The following is an 8,319-nucleotide window of genomic DNA, read 5'->3' as shown; positions in this document are numbered from 1 at the left end:
CCTTCAAGCAAGGCCATTCATCTGCTTGTCTGTCCCTTCTTGAGAAGTTTTGGATTGTTGCTGAAAAATGTGCAACACTGTTCTCCTGCTCTAATAAAGTCTTGTTAAATTGCCACCTGCTAGTATCTATTTGGATCTTTATTGAAATGGGCGCATGGTCAGAAATATAGTCCTGCCTGCCTGCATGTTGAGGTCTGTCATGAATTTTGCACTCTCTCACCATGGGCAAGACCTCCATCGGGACAAAGAAATAGTCCAGTCTTGATTTCCCCTTTTTTGAGTCACCAAAGTAAGTGAAGCATTTTGCATCTGGGTAAAGACTTCGCCATGTGTCAACCAACTTGGCCTTTTCTAAAAATACCCTCAGTAATTTTAGCATATCTATGTGGGAACGATTTTTTATATCTGAAGTCTTATCAAAATGCTTCTCAAGGACCGTGTTGAAGTCTCCTCCTATTATCAAATTGCCAGATTTTGGAAGCGAGAAAGAGATGTCACTGTTCCCAACAAAGTCAATCTTCTCATCTTTTGGGTTGTAGATGTTAATAAAAACAAACTCTTCCCCTGAAATTGTGCAGGATATGACTATGTACCTTCCTTTGGCGTCCTCAGAAATCTTGACTCCCTCCACACCCACATTGTTTCTGATCAGCACCCCAACCCCACGGCTGTTGGCTTTGTACAATGTGAAGATTCCCAAGCTGTAATCTGGACTCATTTTGGGGTCAACAGTCAAAGTAGATAGGGGTTTGTCTTTGTTTGGTCCAATATGAGTCTCCTGAAGAAACACTATATCAGCTTGCAGAGATTTAAGGTGATTTAACACGGCTGTCTTTTTCTTTGGAAATCCATTTACATTCCATGACAATATGGTCACAGTTCTTCCTCCTTCACATTCCATTTCATTGACAGTAGACATATCCAGGAGTATTATCAGCATCAATTAGGAGGGTCTTAACTCTAAAGTAAAAAGAGATACAATTCAGCAAAAGAATCACAAGGTATATTAGATTAATCTATAAAGAAAGGTTTTGTTAAATAAATGCAAAGTTTACAGGCTCTAACAGGACTAGAAACTAGAAGGACTAGAAATCAGCCACTTACCTCAGGCTACTATAGCTGAAGTCAAATTAGGCTGTTGTACATATCAGTCATTCCATTTATATGGTTCCTCCTATCATACATTTGCATGAAGCTCCTGACGTTAGATTATCACTGGGGACGTTAGATTATCATGGGGAGAGGCCCTGGGCCTCTCCCCATACACACCCATTGGCAGTGTTGGTAAAATTGTAATTACATGTGGCTGTAATTTGCTGTAATTTGAATTACATTCATATAGTTGAATATAGTTTACAAAACTGTAGATGAATTGACAGGAAGGAGCAGATCTAAATGTGGGCACGAATATATCAAATTACATTTTCAGAAGGCTACTCCCTATGCAACACGTTTGAAAACACACAGCACATGTGGTTGTGAAGTGTGGTTTACATAGGATATTATGTAAAAAGTGTGAACTTACTACTGTAGGTTCTTTTGACAGGCTTTTTAACAGATTAAACTATCAAAATGATTCTGTAGATCACTATCATTCATTTTCATATTTCATGATTTTTATCCAGCCGCGGCCAAGAGGTGTCCCTGAATTTCATATCTGGGAGTTCCCGGCAAGAACTTAAAGCCACTTTAACCCCTGGTTTTGGGGGGCCACCAAAAGAAATCTAGCTTAGGGCCACCAGAATCCTAGAACCGGCCCTGATCACGCTCTGACAGAGAAAGAGAGGCCTAGTTTACAAAACTGCAGATGAATTGACAGGAAGGGTGTAAGCAGATCTAAATGTTAAAGTGTCTGTTGGCTTAATCATTGTTGAGAAAACATTGTGAAATAAGTTGTTTATCTGCAATTGTGTCTGGATTCTTAACCGTTGACGAGACAAAAAAAATCACACTCGTGTGAACTGAGCGGTGGAGGCTGCGTGTGTGTGTGTGCGTGCGTGTGAGTGTGTGTGTGTGAATGTGAGTCTGAACAACAGCGCCCCTCCCTTAACATGTGTGGTCAGAAAAGGTACTGCAGGCTACATACAGACACGGACACATACACACACACACACACACACATACCCACACACACAGCCACGTATAGGAGCGTTGTGACAACCGCTCAAAAGTGAAAGTAGCCTTTTATCTGCCCTTGTATCTGGACTTGTGGTCTGTTTCTCTCTGTTCTTCCCTATTCAGAGAAATGACAGGTTCTGTATGTTGTTAAAGTCAGATTAGCAAGCGACGAGTGGAGAAGTTGCCCCAGTCTCAGACCAACCTTTAATAGAGCAATGAAGGGAGTTGATACTAAGGGAGAACTGAAGAACGGAAGGACCTGCCGGAGACCTGTTCTCGGAAGAACACTGCTTCTAGTTTTTCTTTTCCCACTTTTCTTGCTTTTACTGCTTTTTTCCGCTGCTTTTTCCTTTCCTACTTTTTCTGGCTTGGCCAATTTATCGCTGTTTGCAGCTTTATTTAATATTTAATATCCATTTTTAATGTTACCGTATGCAGACCCTTAATGGGGTCATGCTCAAGCTCCCTCAGCCCTAATGACATGCAAATTGTATTTGCATGTAGTTGGTGGGTATAATAACATAGTGATAGGCTACTTACTGATTGGCGCAAATCCTGCTCCAGCCTTTTACCACACAATGGAAACCACTTTTTCCTTGAGACGTCCACAGGAGTCTTAGGGTCAAAGGTTAATGGACGCTGACTCCCTGTGAAGACGTGTGGGGACGTCTTACCTGGTTGCCATGGTTACCAGGTGAACAGGTGCCGCGGTAGCGGCTGGTGAGTGAAAACACTACATATCCCATCATGCAACTCGGCTGCCAGCATCATAGAGCATGTATTCTCCATTCATTGCTGATGCAAAGAAACGGCTTTGTCACAGAATCTACTTCCAAACATGCAGAGAAGGCCGAGACCCGCTCTTTTTCACGGCTACACTTGATTGTTGATATCCTTTTTATCACTGATATCCTTTGAAGCCCTAGTTGTTACCTATTGTTGTTTTAATAAGATTATGTGTTTGCTTTAAATATTATTGTTTCATTGCTGTTGTGTTTAAGTGCTGTCCTACTAAAAACAAAAAAGTTTAAAATATTAACACCCAAGGGGCCAAACTCGTTCAGTAACGAGATAAGGCCACTAGGGGTCACTCTGCCAAAAGGAGTTATCTCGTTCCTCAACGAGACAACAAAGGGTTAACTGTACAGCTCTGCGCGCATGCTGTGTGCCCTGTGAATGACCCTAGTCCATACGTCACACCACGGCTCGCAGAGAGAGAGAAAATGGCGCGACTAGGCTGCATTGATTTCCATTCTAGGCTGAAACATAAAAAGGGCTTTATCTATGAATGAGGTGCAAAGAACGCCAGGGAAGCAGAGATCTGATTGTTTTCACGGCGACACTTTACCGCGATGGTCGGCCCCGGTTTGGATGTTAGTTTCGCGGGCGTTTGTAAACAAATGGATTCTCTTCCTCAATCTTCAGTGGACACTCACGTGCACACGCACGAAGCTTCCGGGGCTCTTCAAAATAAAGCGTGAGTGAACGGCGGCAGCAGCAACAGCAGCTAGAAATGTTAGAAACCTTGGCTTCCCATGTGTTAATAACTAGAGTTCTCAACGGGCCTGAAAATTAAGGCCCGACCCTAACTGGGCCCTAACTGGGTCGGCCCGAGGCCCTACCCGGCCCAACTAGTTAGCATACATTTTAGGCCCTACCCTACCCTAAATGTCGGGTCGTGTTTGGGTATGGTCGGGTTCGGGCATAATTTTAGAACTCTAATTCATATTTGTGTACCACGTCAAGTAATTCAATTCATTTTTGGGTCATTTTTTGAAGTTTAATTACTCAATTACTCAGTTACAAGTTTGGCCAATAACATCAACATGAAATTGTCTTGATATATTCATTTTGATGTTACCATTGTTGTGATCTTGTACCACCAAAACCCCCTTTTTAAGAATAAGTGGACTGTTATTTGTTATGGTTAGAGGGTATATACATTACACTACACTAATAAGACGCCTCAGGGCGACATGTCTTGCCATGTCTTGACCATCTGGTCAGTGATGTATCAGACCAGTTACCCATATATGGAGACGCCTGTTACCCATATAGTGAGATCCATGTATTGTATTATGGAGATATGCTGTGAGAGCCTAAACATGCTTACTCAGTTATTTTTTATGTGAAAGTCCTATGACATCTGACATCAGACATACAATCCCTTTTATGCCCATACATGGAGATCCCTGTCTGTAGAACCAGCCACACAGATATAAGCTGTCTTGGCTATCTGTCTTGGCCATATGGATTCTGTTAGTGTGGTATGTGGCCGATGTGGCCTCCATATATGGGCATTCCGATATGAAGTCCTGTTAGATATGGGCTTAATATTGATGACGCCAGTATCCATATATATCTCCATATATGGGCACAAAAGGGATTCTGTTTGTGTGGTTGACATCACAGTGATGTCAGAGCGTGATCAGGGCCGGTTCTAGGATTCTGGTGGCCCTAAGCTAGATTTTTTTGGGTGGCCCCCCAAAACCAGGGGTTAAAGTGGCTTTAAGTTCTTGCCGGGAACTCCCAGATATGAAATTCAGGGACACCTCTTGGCCGCGGCTGGATAAAAATCATGAAATATGAAAATGAATGATAGTGATCTACAGAATCATTTTGATAGTTTAATCTGTTAAAAAGTCTGTCAAAGGAACCTACAGTAGCAAGTTCACACTTTTTACATCCTATGTAAACCACACTTCACACCCAAATATGTCTGAGAAACGTTAACATTTCCTTCTGCTGTGTGTTTTTAAAAGTGTTGCATAGCGAGTAGCCTTCTGAAAATGTAATTTGATATATTCATGCCCTCTGTTTTTAACAAGAAACATGGAGACTGCCATGCTCAACTAAAAAGTTTTCAGACTGAGAATGAGAAAATAAAGCAACCTAATATACATACATTGTATTGAATGAGAGCAGGGTGGAGAGCAACTGTGGTTCAACAAGACCGACATTGATTGTTTTTATTATGCATTGTAATCAGGGCAGGAATTTCAGTTGCCCCCTCAGATTGGCCTTGTGCCCCTCCAATAAATTGCATGCCCTGAGGCCACAGTGGCCTTAATGCCCCCAGCTGCTGACAGTACTCCTCTGTCTCCTCTGTCTCTGCATGTATTGTCAATATGTAGACACAAGTGTCTCTTTCTTGTCATGTAGACACCAGTGTCTTTTGAGTCCCCGTTTATAAACCAATTCAGTAACTTTGATTTGTGCAGGGCTGAGCATCAGATTGTAAATATCAATGTATTTATTTCACAGCAGATAGTCTACATATTACATTTAAAATAATCCTTAACCCTCAAATTCAATTCATTGTTTCAATGGACTAAAATCTTATTTTATTTGATGGCCTTCCTGCCCTGGCATTTGGCCTTTATGCCCTCAGAAAATGGACAACACCAAAGGCCAAGTGGCCTTGCCCCTAAAATGATGAAATTCCAGGCCTGATTGTAATGATGTACATGTTTTTATAGGATATTTGTATGTATCTTATATGGACCCCGGGAAAGTTAGCTGTCACTCTGACGTCAGCTAATGGGGATCCATTAAATCCCATATAATATGTGCACCTGCACCTGATGGAGGCAATGCATGCTACACAGGTCACAGGTTAAACTACATGCTACACACGGATTAGGGAGTCAGTCGCTGCCAAAGAAATTAGTGCTGAATTGTCAGATGTCATGAAAGCTGTGAAGAAGCTGTGAAGAACTTCACCATTCTGAGGCTTGATGGATTTTACATTGTCATGCATCTTTAAGTTATGTATCTACTCAGGAGTTTTTACTTCTCCAAATTAAAGTTATGTATCTAGTCAGGAGTTTTTACTTCTCCAAATTAAAGTTATGTATCTACTCAGGAGTTTTTACTTCTCCAAATTAAAGTTATGTATCTACTCAGGAGTTTTTACTTCTCCAAATTAAAGTTATGTATCTAGTCAGGAGTTTTTACTTCTCCAAATTAAAGTTATGTATCTAGTCAGGAGTTTTTACTTCTCCAAATTAAAGTTATGTATCTACTCAGGAGTTTTTACTTCTCCAAATTAAAGTTATGTATCTAGTCAGGAGTTTTTACTTCTCCAAATTAAAGTTATGTATCTACTCAGGAGTTTTTACTTCTCCAAATTAAAGTTATGTATCTAGTCAGGAGTTTTTACTTCTCCAAATTAAAGTTATGTATCTACTCAGGAGTTTTTACTTCTCCAAATTAAAGTTATGTATCTAGTCAGGAGTTTTTACTTCTCCAAATTAAAGTTATGTATCTACTCAGGAGTTTTTACTTCTCCAAATTAAAGTTATGTATCTACTCAGGAGTTTTTACTTCTCCAAATTAAAGTTATGTATCTAGTCAGGAGTTTTTACTTCTCCAAATTAAAGTTATGTATCTAGTCAGGAGTTTTTACTTCTCCAAATTAAAGTTATGTATCTACTCAGGAGTTTTTACTTCTCCAAATTAAAGTTATGTATCTAGTCAGGAGTTTTTACTTCTCCAAATTAAAGTTATGTATCTACTCAGGAGTTTTTACTTCTCCAAATTAAAGTTATGTATCTAGTCAGGAGTTTTTACTTCTCCAAATTAAAGTTATGTATCTACTCAGGAGATTTTACTTCTCCACATTAACTGCACAGAGCTGCTGACAATTTCAATGACGATGTCTGGGTTGTGAGCTGCACAGAATGTTAAGGTTCAATGCAAGGCTACAAATGCAAGCAGCATTCACGTTTCTGTATGACAGAATGGAAAGCATTCTAAGAAATACGAATATACTGGGGTCCCTGCATCATCTCTCTATCAGCTAAAGGGTCCTTGGTCAGAAAAACGTTGAAGACCCCTGATCTACATAAAAGCAGAAATACGTCATCCAGGTGGTGCAAACCTATCCATACTGTATATCCAGGGACGAAAATCTTTAGGGGGGTCAAACTCCCCAAAATGCATAGAAAACTGGGAGAGTTGGCACAGTGGCTGGTTATACCTAACACTCCCAGCAACCATCCTCTGATGTGGCCCCTCTAGTTGTTGTGGCCCTAAGTGACCGCTTAAATTGCTTATAGCAGAAACCGGCCCTGAGCGTGATGTCAGAGCGGCAAACCCATAGACCGTAAAAAAGCGCACACGTCCAGACAGACAGACAGCCTGAGACATGATGTGCCGTTTCATATACTAAACTGTGACCTTCGGTCGCAATTATACATACGGTACATTTTGGTTTCAGTATACTGCGTATATAGTAAATACTGGTGGTAGACTACACTGAGATTGACGATCAAATGTCATACAGTTTGTTTTTATTAGTAGCCAATAATTTCATGTCATACATAAAGCACATGGTCTGCGTGGCATAACTAGGCCACTTTTGTTTAATTAAAACTCAGTTCAAAGGCATATTTCTGCTGGCATGTGACTTTTTGGTGGGACATTATATTTTGTTTCATACACAGCACATGTACATTAATTGTACAAGTAATTCGATTACTTTTTAAATTTTACTGTAATTTTGCATTACATTTCTCCAGGGGTAATCATTTAATTGGATCAAATTACTGCCATGGCAAATTACATGTAATTCTACAAATTACGCTTTCAAAGTAATTGACCCAACACTGCCCATTGGCAATTGTAACTTCAAACTCCATTTTAACCATGATAGATTCATTAAAAACACCCATTATTATCACGGCACCCCAGGGTGCCCAGTCACCCACTTTGAAAACCCCTGATCTAAATATTGAATCAAGCAACTTAAAAACTGTTCAGGGTGTTCATAAAAGCATGATTAGATAAAAATGACCAAAGGTTTTGTGTGAAATAACCCTTTAAGGTTGATTTAACACTGCTGTCGTTTTCTTTGGAAATCCATTTACATTCCATGACAATATGGTGACTTGAGTTCTTTCTCCTGCATATGCCATTTCATTGACAGTGGACATATCCAGGAGTATTATCAAACATTCGCATCAATTAATGGGAGGTCTTAACTCCAAAGGAAAAAAGGAGAGATACAATTCAGCAAAAGAATCACAAGGCATCTGTAATGAAAAGTTTTGTTAAATAAATGCAAAAGTTTACAGGCTCTAACAGGACAAGAAACTAGGACTAGAAATCAGCCACTTACCTCAGGCTACTATAGAAGAAGTCAAATTACACTGTTGTACATATTCAGTCATTCCATTTATATGGTTCCTCCTATCATAC

This window comes from Nannobrachium achirus (genome assembly GCF_963921795.1).
Source record: "Nannobrachium achirus genome assembly, chromosome: 2".
In the NCBI taxonomy this organism is placed as follows: Eukaryota; Metazoa; Chordata; class Actinopteri; order Myctophiformes; family Myctophidae; genus Nannobrachium; species Nannobrachium achirus.
This window is presented reverse-complemented; position numbering follows the sequence as displayed.